Source organism: Odocoileus virginianus, chromosome 15 (assembly GCF_023699985.2).
Source record: "Odocoileus virginianus isolate 20LAN1187 ecotype Illinois chromosome 15, Ovbor_1.2, whole genome shotgun sequence".
Classification (NCBI taxonomy): domain Eukaryota; kingdom Metazoa; phylum Chordata; class Mammalia; order Artiodactyla; family Cervidae; genus Odocoileus; species Odocoileus virginianus.
In genome coordinates, this window is record NC_069688.1 from 47,075,661 (window position 1) to 47,099,959 (window position 24,299).

Here is a 24,299-nt window from a genome sequence, read left to right on the forward strand (position 1 = left end):
TTGCAAAACAGAACAAAACAAAAGCCACCACCACCGTGACCGCGACAAGCCCAGGCGTCTTTGGTTCACCCTGAGCACACTGTTGACCTCTGAGGGCGTCACAGACACGGCCACCCTGACGAGGGGTGCTGATGTTGGGTGACCTCTGACAGGACTGGAATGAGCTCTACTTGTCTTCAAGGCAGAAACAAAAGAAAAGAGAGTTTGAGTCCCCTAGCTCAAAGGAAAACAGTCTTTTATCTCATTGAGGTCAGCCTCCTCCCTTCTTGCCTAGCACAAAAGGGTCAAAGGTGCCCAGGCTTATCTCTCAGCCAAAGCCAGCTTTTCTTTGCCGAAAGCGAGCTTTCAGAACTGGGCACTCTTGGCTAGTCACAAGTGAACCAGATCATTCTTCCTGGAATCCCCTGGGGGCCAGTACCCTTGGGGCCTTCAGTTCAGCCAGTTCAGTCAGTTCAGTCGCTCAGTTGTGTCCGACTCTTTGCGACCCCATGAATCACAGCACGCCAGGAGTCCCTGTCCATCACCAACTCCCGGAGTTTACTCAAACTCATGTCCATTGAGTCAGTGATGCCATCCAACCATCTCATCCTCTGTCGTCCCCTTCTCCTCCTGCCCCCAATCCCTCCCAGCATCAGGGTCTTTTCCAATGAGTCAACTATTCCCATGAGGCGGCCAAAGTATTGGAGTTTCAGCTTCAGCATCAGTCCTTCCAATGAACACCCAGGACTGATCTCCTTTAGGATGGACTGGTTGGATCTCCTTGTAGTCCAAGGGACTCTCAAGAGTCTTCAACACCACAGTTCAAAAGCATCAATTTTTTGGTGCTCAGCTTTCTTCACGGTCCAACTCTCACATCCATACATGACCACTGGAAAAACCATAACCTTGACCAGATGGACCTTTGTTGGCAAAGTGATGTCTCTGCTTTTTAATATGCTGTCTAGGTTGGTCACAACTTTCCTTCCAAGGAGTAAGCGTCTTTTAATTTCATGGCTGCAATCACCATCTGCAGTCATTTTGGAGCCCCCCAAAAAATAAAGTCTGACACTGTTTCCACTGTTTCCCCATCTATTTGCCATGAAGTGATGGGGCCTTAGAGCTCCCAAAACTCCTTCCCACCAGGAAGTATGGAGCTCCAGCCCCCAGTTTCATGAAAGTTGGTGTAATGTGGCCGCCGTGTGCACTATATCGCACTTCCTGTATGGAATCCAAACTGGAGCCTTCTGTTGAAAGGAAAGGGGGCAGAGGAAAAGGAAAGTGGGAAACTAAGAAAAAGCAAAATTCCCTGTGGCATTTCTAAGTGGTGCTATAAATATACACACAGATGTATTATCTCCTCTAAAAACAAATCCTGTAACTTTATTTATTTAGTTATTTATTTATTTATTTTGGCTTGAGATTGACCTTTCCCAAAAAATCTCCTAAGAGAATCCTTAGTTTTTGTTTCCTCTCTTTCTTTCCCTTTCCCTCATCTGTCCTAGTGTATTCTGTTTTGCTCCCCTCCACGGACATTTTTGGAGGCCGGCAGATCATCCCTACTAGGTAATAGCAGAGCTTGGATGGGGAAGTGAAGATGGTTGGACAGACAAACCTTGCCCCAGCTTCAAATCTCACACAGTATTCCCTGGTGGCTCAGTGGTAAAGAATTGATCCTTGAGTCGGGAAGATCCCCTGGAGAAGGGAATGGCAATCCACTCCAGTATTTCTTACCTGGAGAATTTCTTGCACAGAGAAACCCCCTACAGCCCATAGGGTCACAGAGTCGGACACGACTGAGCAACTAAGCAATAATTCTAACAGCTGATGTCTCTGTCTTGGAATAGCAAGAGAAGTAGTGAGCCACTGGCTTGTGAGTCTCCTCGTGGCTTTAGTGCTCAAGCCCACCAGCTCTCTGTGGGTCTCTTGGGGTGATCTCAGAAGTAGCCCACTTGACCCAGGCCTCTCTGCTCTGTCCCTCCTACACAGGTCTGGAGTGACTAGAGTGCTGACATCAGGCCACAGGCAGTTACTATGGATAAGCCTGAGTACAGTGTACAAGGGCCCTGGGCTGGCAGCTCCCTAATGACCAGGCAACGTGCAGCTGAGCCCAAGAGACGTGGAAAAGGGACAATTAAAAAAAAATCCAGAGTCTCCCCATCCACAAGTCCTTGGGCATGTGAAATGAAATTCATATCTCATGGCAAGACAAGAAAAATGTAAACCTTCAAATTCTGCTCTAGGGGAATTCCTTAGCAGTCCAGTGGTGAGGACTCCATGCTTCCACTGCAGGAAACACAGGTTCAATCTCTGGTTGGGGAATTAAGGTCCTACAAGCCAAGTGGCATGGCAAAAAAAAAAAAAAAAAACCAACCTCTGCACATTGTGTATCTGCATTAGGCATCAACCAGACACCCCTCCAGCCCCAACCCTACCCCCAACCCCCACCAATTATCAGCAATACCTGCTTAGCCATAAAGAGCAACATTCTCCAAGCGTCAACCACTCCTTAGAGATAACATTCTTTCTCGATCTTGTAAGGGGTCACATGACCCACCACGAAGATGCTTGGATATGGATTAAAGTAAACCATCAATAAAACATCATTTGACGTACAGCCCTCTGTCTCAAAAAACTTATGTGTCTTGACTTTCAACTAGTGCAACAGTTCTTGGAGCTTTCTGAGATACTCTTCTCAACTTGTAATGCTCAAATTTGGCTCGAATAGAATTTTCCATGTACCTTCTTTAAGAGGTAGACTACAAAGTAGAAACTTCTCCTCATAGAGGGGCTGGGCTGTATCTGACGGCTCCTTACTCCGAGGGGAGACTCCAGACATGAACTTTGCTGCCTGACCCCTCCACACATGCCAAATAGACAACCCAAGAAAATGAAAGGCTCGTGAAGCTCAATCAAAAAATTATTTGAAAAAAAAAAATTATCTGAGGGGCTTCCCTGATGGTCCAGTGGTTAAGAATCCACCTTGCAATGCAATCCACCAGTCTGATCCCTGGTCTGGGAAGACCCCATATGCTGAGAAGCAACTCAGCTTGTGGGCCACAACTACTGAAGCCCGCACGCTCTAGAGACCTTGCTCCACAACAAGAGAAGACACTGTAATGAGAAGCCTGCACACTGCAACTAGAGAATATCCTCCTCTCGCCACAGTTAGAGCTGGTGCACAGCAACGAAGATCCAGCACAGCCATAAATAAATAACCATTATCTGAGAAGAAACAGAAAGAGTAACAAGATTGCTGAGGGCCATGATGAATCACATCAACAGCAGCTCACATTGTTTTGCCTGCAGGCACTGTGCCCACTCTACTAACGGATTATCCCAAATTGACTATCACCACACCCTGTTTAGCCCATTTTACAATTCATGAATCAGAGACAGGGTAAGATAATGGCCCAAGGTGAAGTTCTACAGTCACTCAGCCAAGTTCAAATCCTGACTCCATCAGTATCTGGCAGTGTGGACCTTAGGCAAACTACCTAACTATCCCCTGCCTCAGTCTCCTCATCTATTGTTGTTCAGTTGCTCAGTCGTGTCCAACTCTTTGTGACCGCATGGACTGCAGCACGCCAGGCCTCCCTGTCCTTCACTATCTCCTGGAGCTTGCTCAAACTCACGTCCATCGAGTCAGTGATGCCATCCAACCCTCCCATCCTCTGTCGTCCCCTTCTCCTCCTGCCTTCAATCTTTCCCAGCATCAGGGTCCTTTCCAATGAGTCAGTTCTTCACATCAAGTGGCCAAAGTATTGGAGCTTCAGCTTCAGTATCAGTCCTTCCAGTGAATATTCAGGATTGATTTCCTTTAGGATTGACTGGTTTGATCTCCTCATATAGATGGGGGTTTAATAATATTAGTACCCAGAGTTGCTTCGAAGAGGGAGATAGACACAAAATGCTTAGGGCAGTGTTTGCACACAGTAAATAATGTTTTTATCATTGCCACCTTGTTGGCCCAGCTGGCACGCTGGAATTAGGCCCAAGTTATCCAGCCACCAAGGCCTCTGGCTCCGGACTATGTGGGTAGATTTGAGGAAGCAAGAAGCCAGGGCCTGCTGGCAAAGCCCAAACATAGCCTGACTTCTCCAGCTTCGGGTGGCTCAAGCTGGTGCAGGTCTCCCCTTTCACACAGAGGTGGAGGTGGAGCCGAAGTTCAGACATTCTCTGACTCATCCAGCAGCACTGAGCCTCAAACTTGCAGAAGAAACCTGCGAGCATCCATCTTTCCCTGCAGCCGCCAGCCAGCTTGTGACACAAAACCCTGCTCCGAGAACCGATTCTGAGAGGCCATTGCTGTACCTTTCAGTCTGGTGTCCTGCCAAGCCCTGTGCTTGAGGCGGCCTCATTCTCCAGCTCTGGCCTCTCGGGCACCACTCTTTTCCATGAACAATTCAATGAGTTCTTTCTTCAGCCCAGCCATGCATCAGTGAGGCCCGACACGGGCTTGGCTCACCACCTCGTCAGTGCGATTGCTGGACTCGACACCAGTAGGGGGGCCCCCTCCCTTCTGGGGGCTGCTCTTTCCTGGGTATTCCCTGGGCTGGTACCCTCACCCTGGTAACTACTCCCCAGGGACTTCTGTGATGGTTGTTAAAGCAACTGCTTCTCCCCCTCCTCCACCCCAACACCTCACTGTCAGGCTAGGCTTCCTTGATCTCAGGGGAAATAGACCTGGAGTTCAAGTTCATGTTGCTGCTTCCTGGAGAGGCTCAAAAGACACCAAGGAAAATCCAGCCTTTCAAGGCGGTTGTGAGGTTTGGCGATATTTATGTAGACTGGTTAGCATGAGGCCAGCAAACTATAGACATGAGTTACATAACCTAGATCAGGATCCCCAACCCAGGGCCATGGCCAAGTCTGGTCCGTGGCCTGTTAGGAGTCAGGCTGCACAGCAGGAGGTGAGTGGTGGAAAAGCTTTTTACATATCAAAATGTAATAACAGTAAAATTATAGTGCACAATAAATGTAATGTGCTTGAATCATCTCAAAACAACCCCCCCAACTCCATCTGTGAAAATATTACCTTCCACTAAACTGATCCTTGGTGCCAAAAAGCCTGGGGACCACTGAACTAGGATGTTATTATTTGCCATGCAATCAAGCTAAAAGCAGTTCCACTAAAGCAGAACAGGAAGACTGAAACTTCACCTCCCAGAATGTTGCTCTCTAACTGTGATTAACTTTTCCTTCTCTAGGCTGCTTATGAAGTTCAATGCCAATTGGGTTCCCCTACAGGGACTTGGCATGGGAGAGGAAACACATAGGTGATTTGTTCCATAATTTGCTTAGGGTCATACTTTCTTAGTGAAGAAGGCAAATAAATTGAATGGGTGGGTGGAGTTGTGGGGAAGCACTAGGTGTTTGGGAAGGGCATGTAACATTGTTGGTTGCAGAAAGTAAGGGTGAGGAGGGGAGAGGGCAGAGCAAATGTGAAAAATGGGAAGGGCGTTCCAAGGGCACCTTCATCTACTTTGCAGTACGGTGCAGGACCACGTTGACAGCCCCATTCCCTCTTCCATCTTCAGGAAGTCCTATGAGATGGGATATTATTACCCCATTTTCACTTGAAAACAATGAGGGGAGTGGCTGGACAACTTCCCTAAGGTTCAAGAGCTGTCAAGAAGCACTGAGCACTGAGATTCAAGCCAGGTCAGCCTGAGTCAGAGCTTTCATGCATTTTCCCCAGATTGCTGCCTTTGCCATAGTGGTCCTGGGGTAGGGAAAGCAAGAAAGCTCTGGAAATGAGGTAGCCTGATTTCCGCTGTGACTTCCCTGGTGGCTCAGATGGTAAAGCGTCTGCCTACAATGTGGGAGACCTGGGTTCAATCCCTGGGTTGGGAAGATCCCCTGGAGAAGGAAATGGCAACCTACTCCAGTATTCTTGCCTGGAAAATCCCACAGATGGAGGAGCCTGGTAGGCTACAGTCTATGGGGTCACAAACATTAGGATTTCCATTTCCTGATCCAAACTACAAGAGGTGGGAAAGCACTTTCCTCACCCCAGCACAGGGCCTGGCTATCACTGGCTCCCAGCAAACACTGAATGGGGCCAATGAGAACTGAGCAGGTAAGCTACAGCCAGGCCCTAGCAGTAGAGCAAACACCCACACCAGAGGTACTGTTTCATCTTCTCTAAACGCTCTTCATTTGCTTCTTCCATGAGGATCTAGATTCAGGAGCCTAGAGGAAAATGTAATTGCATAGTTTTGTTTGGGAACCAGTAATTTTCATTTACTTATTTAAAGAGACAAGATAAGAGTTCCCATAAGATGCCTATAAAAATAAGGTGGGCATAAATAATGTACAGTCGCTAAGTCATATATAGTTTACAATTCATGCTTAATGATTTTTTTTTTCCATTCTAAAATTCTTACAATTTATACTTACATTTGGGGGCTAGAAAGGATCTTGACATTTTTATGATCAAAACCCCCATTTTTCAGATGGGAAAGTTAAGACACAATAGCATGTGTCTTGTCTAAAGCCAGGATCCATGGTGCAATAGAGCTGGTTAGAAGGTCAGGGCACTTCCTAAAGGTCACAATTTTTCAAATTGTGGAGAATAAGCCACTAGCAGGTAGTAAAATTAATTTTATGTTACAACCAAATTTTTTATTTTTAAGATATTTTTAATAGAAATTAAAATTTTCATCTTTTAGAGCAGTTTTAGGTTAACAAAAATTTCACAGAAGTGATATTTGTTAATTGACGAACTGACACTGATACACAATTATTAACTAAAGTCCATTTCTTATGTTAGGGTTCACTGTGCTATCCTAAGGGTTTGGACAAATACACAAATTTCATGTGTCCATCATTACCATATCATATAGCATACATTACTGCCCTGAAACTGTCCTGTGCTCCATCTATTCATCCCTTCCCCATTCCTCCTGGACCTCTAATTCAATTTTTTTACACAAAAGATAGAATTAAAAAAGATAAAAATAAAAAAAATCATAGTGCATACTTCATAGTATGGATATTAGTTCATGAAACTTTTAGCTATTTGTAAATACGCATGTATTGGGGTTAAAATAGAAAATATATTTCTTATTATGGATTGAAGAGAAAAAAAAAGCTTGACAAACGTGGCTCTAAACTATCTTTTATTTAAAATTCTAGGGAATAAATCCAGAAAGTGAATACACAGGTGGAACATTTCATATATGAAACCAAAACAAGAAAAACATATAACCAAGAGACATTACGAAAATAAACAAGCATACAAAAACGCTCTGAAGAATGAGTACCAAGAGGTCAGAAAGTTGCTGTTTTTCCCCAAATCAGTTTTGATTTTGGTTTTTTCATGGGGACTGCAAATCATTCAGATTTGAAGGCTTTAAGGGTCTCAAGCTTTAAGGCTCCCCTGGTGGCTCAGACCTTTAAGAATCTGCCTGCACTGCAGGAGACCTGGGTTCAATCCCTGGGTGAGGAAGATCCCCTGGAGAAGGGAATGGCTACCCACTCCAGTATTCTTGCCTGGAGAATCCCATGATGGAAGAGGCTGGCAGGCTACAGTCCATGAGCTCGCAAAGAGCCGGACACAACTGAGCGACTATCACTATCACTTTTTAAGGACCTCAGAGGATAAGATACGGTTAAGTGTGGAGCGGTGGGGGAGGGGGTAGGAGCAAGGGCTGCATCCTTGCAAATTGATTCTGTTCAAAGTTTCCAAAAATGTTAACTCTGGATGGTGATCAACAGGGAAAAATTTCTTTTCTGGAGGGTTTTTGAGGTTTGTTTGGCTCTGCAGCTTCACAGTTCTCAGGTTTTCATTACAAACATCACGGAACAGGGACTCTGTTGTATTTAACTTCATGTCATGCCAGGTGTCTGAAGAGTTCTAAAAATTTGAATTTATGCATGAGTTAAGAGTCCTCTATTTTTAAAAATCTCCTTTCCATGTATATCAGTGCTTCATCTGTCCAGGAGACATGTGGAATCTAGAGATACCAGGGTGTCTCAGAGATAATCCTGATTTCAAACTCGGAATCGCACCTCCCTGTTATGTGGCCTGCAGGTTTGAATCCCAGGTTCTGCCATTGATCTCTATGTGAGCCTGAAGAGGAATTCTCTCCTAGTATGCTTAAAAGTGATATATAAAAATTCCATATTAAGTGATGCAAAGATTATATTAAAAGCTGCTGTTTCTATGAGTAATGTGCTGGGCTAAGCCTTTTGCATGTGCCTCTAATCCCATCAAGAATCCTATGACAGGGAAATTATTGTACTCATTTAACAGTTGAATAAATCTAATCTCAGAAAGCTTAAGGAACATGCCTAACACCACCCAGCAAGATAACGCTTAAGAAAGATTGGAACCCATGCCAGAAAGAGCCTGGGTCTATTCTTCTGGGTGTCCTCAGGGCCTAACACACGGCTTGGTAAGTAGTACGTGCTCTGTAGATGTTTTCTGAAGGAATGACCGATGGATATACAAAGGCTCAGCAAAGATTTGGGGATGGGTAAGACACTACTACTGGTACTGCAATGATATTATTATATATATACAGTATAATAACATAATACACTACTACTACTTCTATAACTGTCATTCACGGAACACATTTGTGACAGACATTATGTTAAAAGTTAATATATGCAGAATGTTCGTAAAGGACTTAACATGGTATATGTCAGTGTTACTAACATTGTTACGCATCACTTTAAAGGGAGTTATCATTACAGCAAAGAGCAGAAAGTTAGGATCTCTTCCAGTCCACACACTTGGTGTTTCTTCGGAACCACATTGAACAGGTCCCACCAAGGGCCAGCCCTTTCAGCAGTGAACCAACTCCAAACTGGTTTCTCCTTCCCTCTCTTTTTCAGGTGGGTGCAGTTACACCCCGCTGTGCTGGTTAATCCCTGTATTACATAAGGAGCCCTCCGAGTGCTTTTCGGTGTGAGGGAGGGAGGGGGTTGCGTTTTTTGTGCTCACACCTATTTTGCATAACGTACTCTTCTCTTTGGGGCTGAGCTGAGAAAGAAGCCCTGTGGTCTGGCGGCAGCAGCTGGAAGGAGAGGGTGATGACTCAGCCGGGCTCTCAGTGGAACGGTGCAGGCAGCTCTGGGGAGCATCGTGGTCGGCTTCCCCTAAGCCACGTGGGGGCTGACAGAGCTCTGAGCAGAACCAGGCTGACAGGCAGCCTTGGCGGGGAGGACGGAGAGCAAGAAGCTTGTCTGTGGTGGGACCTGGTCAGGCTGTATCAGTGGCCTCAGGGATCCCATGAGGAAGTTCTGGGGAACAGGATCATGTGGCATCAACCTAGTACTGAAAGTTCTTTGTGACCAGTAATAGCATATTTTCTTAAGTGGGAAAGTACCAGGTATTGTTCATGGGTCCAGGTAAGGTCTGAAGCCTATAGCCTAGAAATTAAACTTCCAGATGGTAATGAATCCTTCATGAAGCCCGTGCCACAGGTAGGAATATTACACATATTTGTAGAAATAGAGCACTTCATCACAACCATAAGTCTTCAATCTAGTGGTCCCACTATTGAACTCAGTATCAGTATACTCTGAAAGGGGACTCATAAAAGTAGAATATGAAGTCACTGTTGCTTCTAATGACTTGGGAGTTTCTCATCAAGTATTCTCACAGAAGAGATTTAGAATGTATTCATTCACTCAATCTTCAATTTATTATCCTTTAAAAAATATCTATATTCTCTGAGGTAAAGTTGACGGTGACCTGAGTAGATAGAGATCTTGGAAAAGTCTGTAAAACATAAATAAAAATTCCTTGTCTGTATTCTAAGAACTTTAAAAAAATTCACATGAGAGAATGTATGGAAAGTTTTTGGTAAGTGGTAAAACATGATATAAAGTTACTACATTTTACCTATTAAAGAAACTGAGACACAGAGTGAGCAAAAAATTTCCCCAAAGTCATAATTAGCTAAAAGAGAGGGTCAAAGATAGATATAAATTCAGGTGACTGGACACATTACAGGCTGGATTTAATTCAGCAAAACAACTTCCTTTTTGCAGCCAGGATGTGGGTGACTGTAAGAAGCATCCGTCCAACTGAGGTAAAAAGGGTGCTTACTAAGAGTATACAGGCTTTCCTGGTGGCTCAGATGGTAAGGAATCGCCTGGAGACCCAGGAGACCTGGGTTCAATCCCTGGGTCAGGAAGATGCCCTGGAGAAGGGAATGGCTACCCACTCCAGTATTCTTGCCTGTAGAATTCCATGGACAGAGGAGCCTGGTGGGCTACAGTCCACAGGGTCACAAAGAGTTGGACATGACTGAATGACTAACACCTTCACTTCACCACTTCAGTAAGAGTACACAGAGATCTCACGGGCTCCAAGGACAGAAAGCAAAGTGTTGCTCGGCTTCATTCCAATTGGCCAGAGAACTGAGGAGCCCTGAGAAACAGGGTAGCTCTTCCCTATGTCTCTTTGTCTCTGCTTCTGCACCAGCTTTCACCTTTCCTCCATTTTGCCTTCACCCTGTTTTGCTGTTCACCCTGGACTTCACCCTCCATTTTGCTGTTCACCCTAGAGTTCCACCATGGCCACTAAGCTCCAGGACCCAGACTCAACTAAAAACACACTGAAGTTCTTTAGGGAGAAAGGGACTAGCCTGGCTCTTCTGAGAAAGAACCTGAGCCACACAAGTCATTTCTGAGCAAACGACCGGGTTTTTTCCTGCTGGTTCAGGTGTGTGCCATCCCAGGTCCAATCAGCTGTGCATTTCCCCACCTCCACCTCCCTAGAAGTCACATTATCTTACATTATCTCACGTAGCTCTATCATCCAGAGAGCTGTGGGTGGCAATGGTGCTAAATTGCCTGGCTGGATGTTATCACATAAAGAGAGGAACTATTTATAGGGAGACTGTACTTGGGAGATTTTATGATGTATTTCAGTTATGAAATATAAGACCCAAATTTCCTGGTCAAAAAAAAAGAAAACATTTCAAGGGAATTCTCTGACAGTCCAGTGGTTAGGAACCCACGCTTTCACTGTGGAGGGCCTGGGTTCAATCCCTGGGCAGAGAATTGAGATTCCACAAGCCACATGGTGCAGTCAAAAAAACAACAAAACAATTTATCTTAATATCGTTTTGGGCTCTGAAGATAGATGTTTATGTCCATAAGATATGGTCACAAATAAATGTAATACAAGACAGCCTATGAAAGCCTCTTTAAAAACATTTAAGAAACTTACAAAATTACAGGGAAGCATAGAAAAGGATTGCAGGGGTTAATAACAGACTTTCTTTAAGGTGTGCTATTTGGCATGTGGATTATTTTGCACTAAAGACAATGGAGGCCTTATAGGCTCAAGAGAAACTACTGCCCCTCCATTAACTACCTAGAAAAATTAAAATTGGGGATTTTTTCCAGAAAAAGAGTTATTATCGAGATAAATTTTATCTAAGTGGCCCTATCTATATGGCAGAGTAGACCTCTAATTCCCAGCCATCTACTCTTCTTATCATCCTGGAATCTCCCTCCTCTCCTTGGAAGTTCCTATCCCATTCCTCAGCTCCTTTATGCCTCATTCTGTGTTTCTGTCTCAACCTTTCCTGGAGGTGGGGTTTCCACATGTACAAGTTAAGATATTATTTTCTCTTGTTCTCCTGTCTTACATCAGTCTCATTCTTAGACCAGCCAGAAGAACCTAGAAGGGTAGAGTTAAGCTTTTTCCTCCTCCCTGACAGTTTTAAAACTCCTAGGGGAGCCAGGGACTTCCCAGGTAAAGAATCTTCCTAGTGGTAAGGAATCTACCTGCCAGTGCAGGAGATGCAAGAGATATGGATTCAATTCTGGGCCCGGGAAGATCCCCTGGAGGAGGAAATGGCAACCCACTCTGGTATTCTTGCCTGGGAAATCCCATGGACAGAAGAGCCTGGGGGGCTTCACTCCACGGAGTTGCAAAGAGTAGGACAGAATTGAGCAAGAACACTCACAGAGGAGGCAGAAAACTTTCCCTGAGTAAGCGCTGTTTAAAATATGTCTTGAAGTGCTCATTACATTTTTACAGAGTGAGGTGGCAGAGGTCAGGAGGACACATGTGAAGCAGTGGGAAAGGATAATTGGAGGCGCGAAACTGCATGTGTGTTCTGAGAGGGCAAAAGCTTTCATGTGGCTGAAGAGCAGGGTGCAGGAGGGAGAAAAAGAAGCCAGCATGAGTTGACAGGTCTCAAGTATATGCCAGACATTTTCAGATATCGCCTCATTTAGTCCTTTCAGCAGTCCTTGAGGTGGCGTCTATTGCTGCTATTTTACCAAGGGTACCGAGGCCAAAGACCTTCATGCAGTGCTGAGGGCGAGGTGGAGAGGATGGCAGAGAGTAGATGAGGAGAGGTTGCCCACCAGGTAACCAGTCCACACTCAACTCGGGAAGCACTGGGATGGAAGTCATGCAAGAATTCTGAAAAAAAAAAAAAAAAAAAAAGAATTCTGAGCAAGGAATGGCATGATCACCTCTGACTTTTAGAAAAACAACACTACTGGTAATGGAAGAATTAGAGTATTTTTTCTCTCCTTCATTCAATTAAAAATAATTAATATATTGACATTTTCCTGTGGGACAAGACTATATACCAAACCCATGGGAAAAAATGTTTAGGACTAGCCCAATCTCAAGAAATTTATAGTCTCTCTGTGTGTGCATATAATATAGCTTATCTATGCCTTTCTCTACATACATATGTAATTAATTTAGTTAGCTAATTGATTTTTGGTTGTGCCATGAGGCTTGCTGGATCTTAGTTCTCCGACCAAAGATTGAAGCAGAGAGCTGGCAGTGAAAATCCCAAGTTCCAACTGTCAGACCACCAGGGAATTCCCTCTATATATTTTATAACATACACACACACACACACACACACACACACATACAGAAAAGTATATAACAGGAGAGTTAAACATTTATATTTTAATTATCTTTTAGCTCACAAAAACAGTATGATAACATTTTTCTTTTAAAATATTGTCTGTAAATTCTGGACATGAATCCTTTATTAGATATATAATTTGCAAACATTTCCTACCATTTTGTGAGTTAATTTTTATTCTGTTGATAGTGTCTTTTGATGCTCAAAAGTTTTTAATTTTCAATAAGTCCAGTTTGTCTGGTTTCTTTCTTTTTTTTTTTTTTGGCCTGTTTCTTTGGTGTCTTATGCAAGAAACCACTGCCAAATCCACTGCCATGAAGATTTTTCCTAATTTTTCTTCAAATTTTTTTTTTGTTTTACATTCAGTTCTTTGATCCATTTGACTAATTTTTGTTTGTTGTTTTGACTGAATGAGAAATTTTATTACTTTTATGTAGTCTTTTCCAGCTTGGCAATGGGCTTCCCTGGTGGCTCAGCGGTAAAGAATCCTTCTGCAATGCAGGAGAGGCGGGCTCGATCCCTGGGTTGGGAAGATCCCCTGGAGAAAGAAATGGCAACCCACTCCAGTATCTTTGCCTGGAGAATCCCATGGACAGAGAAGCCTGGTGGGCTACAGTTCCTGGGGTTGCAAAAGAGTTGGATGTGACTTAGTCACAAAACAACACGAAGTCCACTGACTTTGGACCCAGGAAGTTGCCTCCCCGGTAATGGCAGATCTTGTCATATCTGTCATTATAATTGGTCCTGATGGCTTCCACCAGCTTAGGCAGAGTGTCCCTGTCTTCCGAGCTGACTTGTGTGAAGGCAACAGTGAAGGTCTTCTTTCGGAACACACACGCCACCCAGCCTGTCCTTCCCCTTGATGACACAGTAGGGAACCCCCTCTTACAGGCAGGAAACCCACCAGTTCAATGGGATCCACGTCATGGGCAACCACCGCCAGCCGAGCCTCCTTGCTCTCCTCCAAAGTGGGGACAGCATCAATGCCTGCTCGAAAGATAGGTGGTTCTTAGTGGGGACATCCCCTTGGCCTGCAGCTTTTGTCTCAGCTCAGGCCAGCAACTTCTGCTGCCTCTCTTACTTCATCTCTGGTCTGCACTTATGGGCCAGCTTAAGGAGATGAGTAGCTGTCTGGCAGCCCAAGACCTGGCTGAATAGGTTAATCACGGGAGGCACTCTCAGCCGCTTATATAAGGTACTACATGCCGCTGCAGGGGAATGTAGCCGGGCCACTTTATGAAGCAGGTGAGGTCCTTTTAGGACTGGATGTGCAGTCCACTTTCTCAGCCTCCTGATTCTTCATGACAGCAGGGGCCTGGTCTATCTTTTGCCCCTCAGCCTTCTTTCCCCTCAGCATCTTGAATGGCTAGTGGAGAGCCCTTGAGCTAATTTTTGTCTACAGGGTAAAGTAAGGTCCAACTGCATTCTTTTGCATGTAGATGCACAGTTTTCTTAGTACCATTTGTTAAAAGACTGTCCTTTTCTCATTGAATGGTCTTGGCACCTTTGTTAAAAATCATTCTTTCTGGGCTCTCTATTCTCTTCCACTGGTCTATATGTCTGTCCTATGTCAGTACATTGTTTTGATTACTGCAACTTTGTAGTTAAGTTTTGAAATCCAGAAATGTGAGTCCTTCAATTTTGTTCAAGTTCTTTTTTTTTTTTTGGCTGTTTCTTGAGATTCCATATGAATTTTAGGATGCATTTTTCTATTTCTGTCAAAAAAAAAAGTCATTGAGACTGATAGCAATTCCATTTGAATCTGCAGATTGCTTTGGGTAGTATTTACACAGCATTTTGAATACACTAAATGTCACGGAATTTATACTTTAAAATGGTTAATTGTATCTTATGTGAATTTGAGCTCAATTTTAAACAAAAAAGATTGGGCAATTATGCCCAAAGAGCAGGTATGTGCATGGCATGAGGCATCTGGAAGGTAAAGGAGGTTGTGATCAGAGAGAGGAATGTTGGCATTAAAGACCGTAATACTGTATAATTTAGGGCTGGTGAGGGCCCCTGGAGTTGAGCAGTAAAAATGGCTAAGGTGATCCAAAGCTTATCTACAAAGACACTGACTTCACAAGGTGATTCAAGATGGCAACTTCAGGAGCTGTCCTGGTGGCTCAGTGGTAAAGAACCCAGCTGCCAATACAGGAGACGTGGGTTCCGTCCCTGATCTGGAAAGATTCCACATGCTGCAGATCAACTTGAGCCCGTGCACCACAACTATGGAGCCTGTGCTCTAGGGCCCGCAACTACTGCGCCCATGTGCCACAACTACTGAAGCCCTCATTCCCTGGAGCCTGTGCTCTGCAAGAGAAGCCATCGAAACAAGAAGCTAAAGAGGAGCCCCCATTCACCACAACTGGAGGAAGCCCACGCAGCAACAAAGATCCAGTACAGCCCCCCCAAAAAAGACTGCAACCTACAAGGATACACACCCAGCTAGGGTGGTCATCACAGGAGTCGGGTGGGGACAGCTGGGATTATAGGGGAATTTTATTATGTCAATGGTATCTTTTTAAAGAGAAAGAATACTGAAAGCTTTCTGAAAAGCTATGATACAGGAACTTTAATTCAGGAAAAGAGGACAATGACCTAAGTCCCTTTAAAAAAAAAAATCATCGTGGGAGTGGCAGGAAGGTGTTACGTGATAGGGTGTGGGCAGGCCAGCTGGCTTCATCTCTTCTTTATTTTCAGAGTAATGGTCTGGCAGTAATATCAGCGAGCCAGGAAATCCCACCTCCCAACCCAGAAGTATGTGAGGCTTGGTAAACCCCTCTCCATTCAAGATTGTGGCAAGGGAGGCGATGTTCTTCTAAGTTCTTATAAGGGTTCAGTCAAGGCAGGAATGGAAGGCAGACTGGGATGTGGAAGGACTTGTTCACCACGAGGTGGGAGTTCCAGAGGAAACAGAAGAGTGTGAGAAGGAAAGGAGCAGCTGGGGAATGAGTGTGGGAAGGCACCAGGCGGGCTGGGAACCAGTGCACAGGATATGATGGGTGACAGGAGGCATTAACATTTTGGCACTTACATGGTATGGGAATAGCACAGTGCAATGAAGAATAGTGGCCTTCAAGGCCCAGAAAGACCTGTAATGTTAAGTTTAGTAACAGTGAAAGAGGTCTCCTGGATCCAAACAGGATATTGGACTTCAGCTGGGACAGTAGAATTTGGGTAGACAATAAAACAACAGTACAAAGTCCTAGAGGGAGACACCAGCCTGGAGAACTCTTGAGGGCCCATGAGCAAACCAGACAGTCTGAAGCTGCAGGTTTGTGTGGGGGATTAGACGCTAGCTCTCAAGGGTGGGGCTAGATTCTGGAGAGATTTGTAAACCAGCAGAGGAGTTAAGACATGATTGGTAAGAAACAAAGCTTCATTATGAGTTTTTACCAGTGGAAGGACATGAAAACAGCATCTAAGGAAGATTAGTACATAAATGGGCTTCCCAGATGGCACAGTGGTAAAGAATCCGCCAACAAATGCAAGAGACTTGGGTTCAACCCTTGGGTCGGAAAGATCCCCTGGTGTAAGAAATGGCAACCCACTCTAGTATTCTTGCCTGGAAAATCCCATGAACAGAGGATCCTGGTGGGCTACAGTCCATGGGGTCACAAAGAGTCAGACATGACTGCGCACTCACTCACTCAGTATAAGAAATATCTACACTAAATGGATTGGGGCAGGAAAAACTAGATTTGCCACAGATTTTGCAGCTATCTAAATATGTGGCATAGAACTGGACTAGGGAAGAGAAAAAAAATGATAATTTCAAAATAAAGATGAACGGAACTTGTTTTATGTATGGGAGAAATAAAGAAAAGAAGGAATTGAAAGTTTTCAAGCATGGGTGGGGAGACATGAAAGGAGGATCAGTTTAGTGGGATAGAATGGATGGTGATGAATTTAGTTTGGGACCTAGATTCATTTGAATCTTACAGCTAAGTGAGACTTTGCAGTTAGCCACGTGGAACAACTAACTTTCATGTTTTACAGTTAAGGAAATCTTGAGTTTGAGATAACAGAGGACATCCTAAAAAAGGAGTCCTAGAGGCAGTTGACCATTTATAGCTGCATTTTAAATGACAGATCAAAACTAGTGACAACAATGTTGGAGTCATAAGCATAGACCTGTCAAATAATTCTGTAGGAATGAATAAATTATCCAAGGCAGAGGACAGAAAGTGGGAAGAGAAGAGGAGACTAAAGACATAGGGAAGACAGCAGAGAATTGAATCAAGAGGTAGAAGAGAGACAGGAATTTTGGCTTTGCTATTTGTTAGCTATAGGAACTTGACAATTTATTGACCTCTGGGTCTCAGCCTGCAGTCATATCAAGGCTTGACAGAAGAGGGTTGGGAAAGATGGGGAATCTTCTTCCAAGATCACTCAGGTGGCCTCTGGTGCCTAGCTGTCCCTTGGACAGCAAGGAGATCAAAGCAGCCAATCCTAAAGGAAATCAACCCTGAATATTCATTGAAAGGACTGTAGCTGAAGCAATACGCACCAACTAAAAAACTTGCCTGTAGTTCAGAAATTTTCTTAAGGTTACAATTAGTACGCTCTTAGGAAAAACACAAAGGCTATCCTCCCATTTTCAATGCTATTACTCTATTACAAGAAAGCTGAAATTCTAGTTTTGTTTTTCATTGTTGACTTTACTAACTCTGTGAGCTTTGGAGGCCCTCAAGGTTGACACATTCTAGTACCTTCTTGCTTTCTTCACCTACACTTTCAGTATTCTGTATGTGTGGCTGAATGTCAAGTAAGCTGGTTTGGCAGTTTCCCAAAAATGACAGAACACCGAGGAGCTTTTCCAAGGGCTTCTTTCCTCATGACTAGAGCTGTCACTGTAGAATGCGTAGTCCTGGTTCTTCCCTGCAAGCCTGGAGTACTCTCTGGGGCTGTCGGATCACCCAGGCTTTGGTCCAATCCAATCTGATTCCCCAGACCTAAGCAACCAGAGGGCAGAGCAAGCAGTGATCAGAGGCCCTAAGTAATGCCAGCTCATACCGATTCTGCTTTTTATGACCATTGTTCTCTAACAACTAAAAGGCTTGGTTCATTATACCACTGTGGTATTAGCCACCAAATGCTGGATCCCAGTGTTTGATATCATGTAGCTCGGCCGCCAGTGGGGACAGTGCCTGGGAAGTAAGAGGCATGCCGCTACACAGACCGTCTGTGTTAAGTCATCTCCCACTCAAGGGTTGGCAGCTGGAAATTTGATTTAGGAATCAATGGTGCTGTTAAGCACCATTGTTTTCGTGCACAAAGAACAATGACTGACTTTTTTTTTTTTAAGCATTCTTGATGTTATACTATTATAGTAACCCTCATTTTCCATTCTTTCACTTTCCTTGAAAAGCAAACACTCTTTTCTTGGTAATTAGGCACACAAGTAAAAAAACACACCCCAGTTTTTCTTGGACAGCTTATGTCTACCATTAACCATTTACCAGCTTATAACTACCATTTAAAATCAAACAAAATAAAACAAACAAAAAAGCCCACTATTCAGTTCTCTCAAATTAGACAGGCATTTTCTTTTCTTCCTCCTCTATTGTAGACTACTGATTTTCTTGGAAAAGAGAAGGAATCAATAATGGCTAATCACAGATAAAATGCATCCTAATTTTAGTATGAATAAATAAAGCATTATAAAGAAATAGAACTTCTTTATATGTTAATATGTAACCATCATATTTAAAGTTAAAGTAATGCTAAATTTTGCTAGTTTTTAAAAAATACTATTTAATGAGTAGTAATGAATATGTTCACTTTTACTTTGTGATTAAGTAAAGAAAGTGTCTAAGAGGTCCCTCTTCTCCAATATCCTCCCAGGACAGAATCCTATCTATATCCCTGAGCTAGTCCAATCACAAGACAGCCTTCTGCTCCATGAGACTACCTAGGGCACTGCTAGTTACTGCGTTGTTAGAAAGTAATCAGAGGTCTATGTTCAAGGCACTGTGCTGAGTGTTCCATCAGATTAAAGAAAAAAGAAGAAAATGCTTGCCATGAAGAAGCTTAATACGCTGTTGGCAAAGTTCAGAAAATAATTACAATGACATAAGACGAGAATCTAAAGGGGTCATCAGTCAGTCAGTCAGTTCAGTTGCTCAGTCGTGTCCAACTCTTTGCGACCCCATGAACCGCAGCACACCAGGCCTCCCTGTCCATCACCAACTCCCAGAGTTCACTCAGACTCATGTCCATCGAGTCGGTGATGCCATCCAACCATCTCATCCTCTGTTGTCCCCTTCTCCTCCTGCCCCCAATCCCTCCCAGCATCAGGGTCTTTTCCAGTGAGTAAACTCTTCCCATGAGGTGGCCAAAGTATTGGAGTTTCAGCTTCAGCATCAGTCCTTTCAATGAACACCCAGGACTGATGTCCTTTAGGATGGACTGATTGCATCTCCTTGCAGTCCAAGGGATTCTAGAAAGGCACAAACCAAACCTCTTGGAAACTCAAGGCTAGGAAGGAGGTAGAACATAGCCAATGGAACCCACTGGACCTAGTTCTGCTGTCTGGACTGACACTGTGATTTCTCTTGTCCATGTGTAGAGTTGACCTATTTATAGACGAGTCAAAGAGGCAATGTAGTTGAGCAGCCTGAAGCTGGGTCTTGGGCATTAGACATCTTCGGATATGAAGCTGAACCTTTTCTTTTTTAGCTGGGTCACCTTGAGCAAGTTACATAACCTCACTGTACTTCCGGTGTTTGTTATTTTTTAAATATTTAGTTATTTATTTAGTCTGTGTTGGGTCTCAGTTGCAGCACGTGGGACTTTTGTTGTGGCTCGTTCTCTCTAGTTGTGGCCTGGGGGCTCGATTGCCCCTCGGAATGTGGGACCTTAGTTCCCTGACCAGGGATGGAACCTGCATTCCCTCATCGTAAGGTGTATTCTTAGCCACTGGACCACCAGAGAGGTCCCTGTACTTCGGTTTTTAATTTGTAAAATGGGCACAGTAAGACCTACCTGACAAACCTATTGAAGAATTAAATGATAATATAAGGGACTTTAGAATAGTGCCTGGCACCCGGTGTATAAAAAAATCGTAGCTTTCTGCTTTTATGTTTTTCCAATTTCCCTCTGATTTTTCCCCCATTTTTAAACTATATGTGAATATTAAATTTAATGCTTATACAATGCCTGGCTCAGAACAGATTTATAGAAAATGTTAGGTTAATTCCATGGGGACTGTTAATAAAAGAATATCATAAAATGGACAAGAAATAGAACTTTATTTTTCACAGTGCTGAAGGTTGGAAGTCTCAGATCAGCGTGCCAACATGGCTGGCTGATGGCTCTGTTTCAAGGGGCAGACTTCTTGCATCCTCACTTGGCACAAAAGACTTGGGGTCTCTCTGGAGTTCCCCCAAATTATGGCTAACATTTTTATCACTCCTATTAGTATCTTGTTTTCTAGACCTCCTCATCTTTATGACTGTGCTGTGCTGTGCTGGATCGCTTCAGTCGGGTCCGACTCTTTGCAACCCTATGGACTGCAGCCTGCCAGGCTCCTCTGTCCATGGGGTTCTCCAGGCAAGAATACTGGAGTGTGTTGCCAGGCTCTCCTCCAGGGGATCTTCCTGACCCAGGGACTGAACCGGCATCTCTGATGACTCCTGCATTGGCAGGTGGGTTTTTTTTTTACCACTAGCAACACCTGGGAACCCTCCATCTTTTTTGTTATCCTCCAAACTATCTAGTTTTCATTCTCTTGTATAATGTGCTAACTAGAACTTTACAACAGTAAAAGTTTCCCTTCCCAAATTTACTACTTTCTGACCAAAACAGTAAACCAAACTGTTACCTTCCTTTGACCTGTAATTTGTCAATGCATTAATTTATTGAATGTCCCAAATTACTGTATTCAAGTGTTTTTGGTTTGGGGTTTGTTTTTAGCAATTCCACACATGCCTTATTGGTTCATGGCCAGCTGTGGTCAACTATATTTTCTAGGTAGTATTTCTTTTTCTTTTTTTAGGTAATATTTAGATAATCAACAATCAGGTCTCTCCTGTCTTGTACTTATGCAATTGATATTTGGACTCAAAATGAAGATCTTTTCTTTTCATTCTTTTGTGTAGGCCAGGATTCTTGGTTGCAAGTAAGAGAAAACTAGTTGGAACTAACTTAAGTAAGAAAAACAAATTTTTCTGTTGGTATAGCTGAAGAACAAGAAAAATGGGACAACTAGATTGTTGACTATTCCTTTTTCAAAATGAGCAGTGGCTTCATTTTCTCCCAGGGACCTTTGTGCCAGCAGCTCCTGGTTCATATTGTCATGAGATGACAACAGAAGAAATGATTCCCCATCCACTCCTCCTCCTTCCAACCAAGGTCTGAATCAAATATGTACCAATCGTTATTGAGCTGCCTCTACAACCAAGATAGGGTGAGAAGCTATCAACCTGTAAACCAGTTACTGCGTCCCAGGAAGTCAGAGGGTTGAAAAGATAGCAGTGCCCAGCAGAGCTCAGGGTATGGCAGGTAAGATGTTCTCCCAAAGGAATGAGGAATACATTTTCTATAAGCAGTGGAGGTGGTGTAACAGGAGGGAAGAGGGCAGGGCACAACTTTCGAAAGAATGACACAGCCCAAGGACACAGCATAAACTGATTAGAAGCTAATGGGACAAAGATGGAAGACAAGACTAGACCTTGATCCTCAGTCAGCAAGTGAAATGACACACCCAGAGGCACCAAGACAGTTCCAAGGCACTGTTAAAAGACCAAGGAGTGGGTGGTGGCCAAAATCCTGGAAATCTCCACCCCTCCCCCAAAATAGTTGGAATAATCCTCCCAGTCATTAGCATATGAAATTACCCAGCCTATAAAAACTAACCACACCACATTTCACAGCCGCGCTTGCCCTCTGAAATGGCCCACACTGTCTGGAGTGTGCCTCTCTCTGAATCTAAATAAATCCACTTCTTACCTATCACGTTGTCTCTCACTAAATTCTTCCTGTGATGAAACATCAAGAACCTGAGCTTCAATAGGTCCTGAAACCAGGTACTGTGGATTTTGCCTGGGTTTGAGTGCCAGCCACGTGGGTTCAAGTCCCAGCACATGGGTTCAAGTCCCAGTCTATGGTAAATGGTTTCAGCAGGGCTTCCCTGGTGGCCCAGTGGTTAGGACCCTATGGGCACAAGAGCATGGCTTCTAACCCTGATCAGGGAACTAAGATCGTGCAAGCCATTCAGTGTAGCCAAAAGATAAAAAAATAAATAAATAAAAGCAGTGGCTTAAAATTAAATGACTTAGCTAAGAAGGACCAAGATGAAAGAAGGTTTTCAAATTACTACTACCAACAATGAAGGTTGTTACAGACGGTTGAATGACACAAAAATATTAGTTATTTTTGTGAAATCAAACCATTTATGTTCCTTCTCCCTATTTTAGTAAAGAAGCAACTAATCTCTTTTTTGTCTTTATGGCATGAGTTTTTCTCCTTTTCATTAATGTTAGGTACAGTGAATTTAAATAGCTACAGATCTTTATCACAGAACTTGCAAAACTTCAAATTAAATGACAAAGGAACAAAATGTAGCCTGCAGTTACCACTATTAACAATCATTTATGTGCTTATGTGGCAGCACCTAGGCTATTTATTTAAAAAAATAGAGCATATCATAATTTAAATTGGACAAAAATAGATTTCAGAGCTCCTATTTTCTATGACCTGAACCAAAAAGTTGAGGAGATCTGCCAGGCAGTTGTTTTGAGACAGAGAGCTAGATACAAGCCTATCTTGCTATGTATTACCCAACAAACAAAACACTTATCAGATAACAAAGTGAAAATGAGATTAATTTTCCAAGGATTTCCTAACTCCCAAAGATTAGAGGAAGATATGAGGGAGCAAACTTATGTGTCAGCCCATTGATTATTCTAGTCATGTGTGTTACATTTAATTTGTAAAACTGGATTACTGCTTTGCCCTTTAATATGGGTTTCAAAACAGTCCTCTTAAATTAACAGTGAATAGTTTGCTATTTCTCAAAGTAATAAAAGATGTTAGTGTACACTTTATGACTTGTTTATCTTAGAAACCACCCAGAATCACTTGGGAGATACACTGACCTGTATCTAATAACATACATAGCCACTGACATGAAAATAGAAAGAAACTCTTTTCTCTTAAACTGGGTTTGTGTCTGGACTCTATCATCCTTTGCTTTCCAGGCTTACCACTGTATAGTTCAAATTATCCTGTGGACAAAGATACGCACGTGTGTGCTAAGTCGCTTCAGTCCCGTCCAACTCTTTGCGACTCTCTGAACCGTAGCCCGCCAGGCTCCTGTGTCCATGGGATTCTCCAGGCAAGAATACTGGGGTGGGTTACCATGTCCTCCTCCAGGGGATCCTCCTGACCCAGGGATAGAACCTTTGGCTTCTGCACTGCAGGTGAATTCTTTACTTCTGAGCCACTGGAGAAACTCAAAGGACAAAGACATGGGTGATATGAAAGATACCAGTGCTGGAATGCAGGATGCCTGTTTTGGGATGCCACAAAACCCTACTGACCTGATTCCTAAATTTTGTGAGAAAACAAAAACATGACAATAAAGTCTCCTTCCAAATTAAGTGATTCCATATTTGAGGTGAAAATCAACCTAGGTAAAGGAATTACAACTCTTAAGAGATTATAACAACAGATACTTAGCAAATAAAGGATAGCATATATCAATTCTATTTGAAGAGAGAATGGTATGTAATCTGAACTCTGTCTTCCCAAAGTAATTTACAAAGCAAGTAAATGATTATTACTCATTTTTCAGTTTAGTTCACTCAGTTCAGTCGCTCAGACATGTCCAACTCTTTGAGACCCCATGGTCTGCAGCACACCAGGCTTCCCTGCCCATCACCAACTCCCAGAGCTTGCTCAAACTCATGTCCATTGAGTCGGTGATGCCATCCAACCATCTTATCCTCTGTCATCCCCTTCTCCTCCTACCTTCAATCTTTCCCAGCATCAGGGTCTTTTCTAATGAGTCAGTTCTTTGCATCAGGTGGCCAAAGTATAGGAGTTTCAGCTTCAGCATCAGTCCTTCCAGTGAATATTCAGGACTGATTTCCTTTAGGATTGACTGGTTTGATCTCCTTGCAGTCCAAGGACCTCTCAAGAGTCTTCTCCAACACCACAGTTCAAAAGTATCAATTCTTCAGTGCTCAGCTTTCTTTATAGTCCAACTCTCACATCCATACATGACTACTGGAAAAACCATAGCTTTGACTATTGAACCTTTGTTGGCAGAGTAATGCCTCTGCTTTTTAATATGCTGTCTAGGTTGGTCATAGCTTTTCTTCCAAGGAGCAGGTGTCTTTTAATTTCATGGCTGCAGTCACCATCTGCCGTGATTTTGGATTTTTACTAGTCTATAAAAGACACAGTGCCAGATTCTTGATAAGCAAGTTGCTTTTACGGAAGATC

The 24,299-nt window shown here is 43.4% G+C and overlaps 1 pseudogene; it reads right to left on the reverse strand.

The window, feature by feature from the left end:
• Nucleotides 1-13,286: 13,286 nt before the first annotated feature.
• LOC139038400 (large ribosomal subunit protein eL8-like) lies at nucleotides 13,287-14,505 on the reverse strand (annotated as a pseudogene).
• Nucleotides 14,506-24,299: the final 9,794 nt, after the last annotated feature.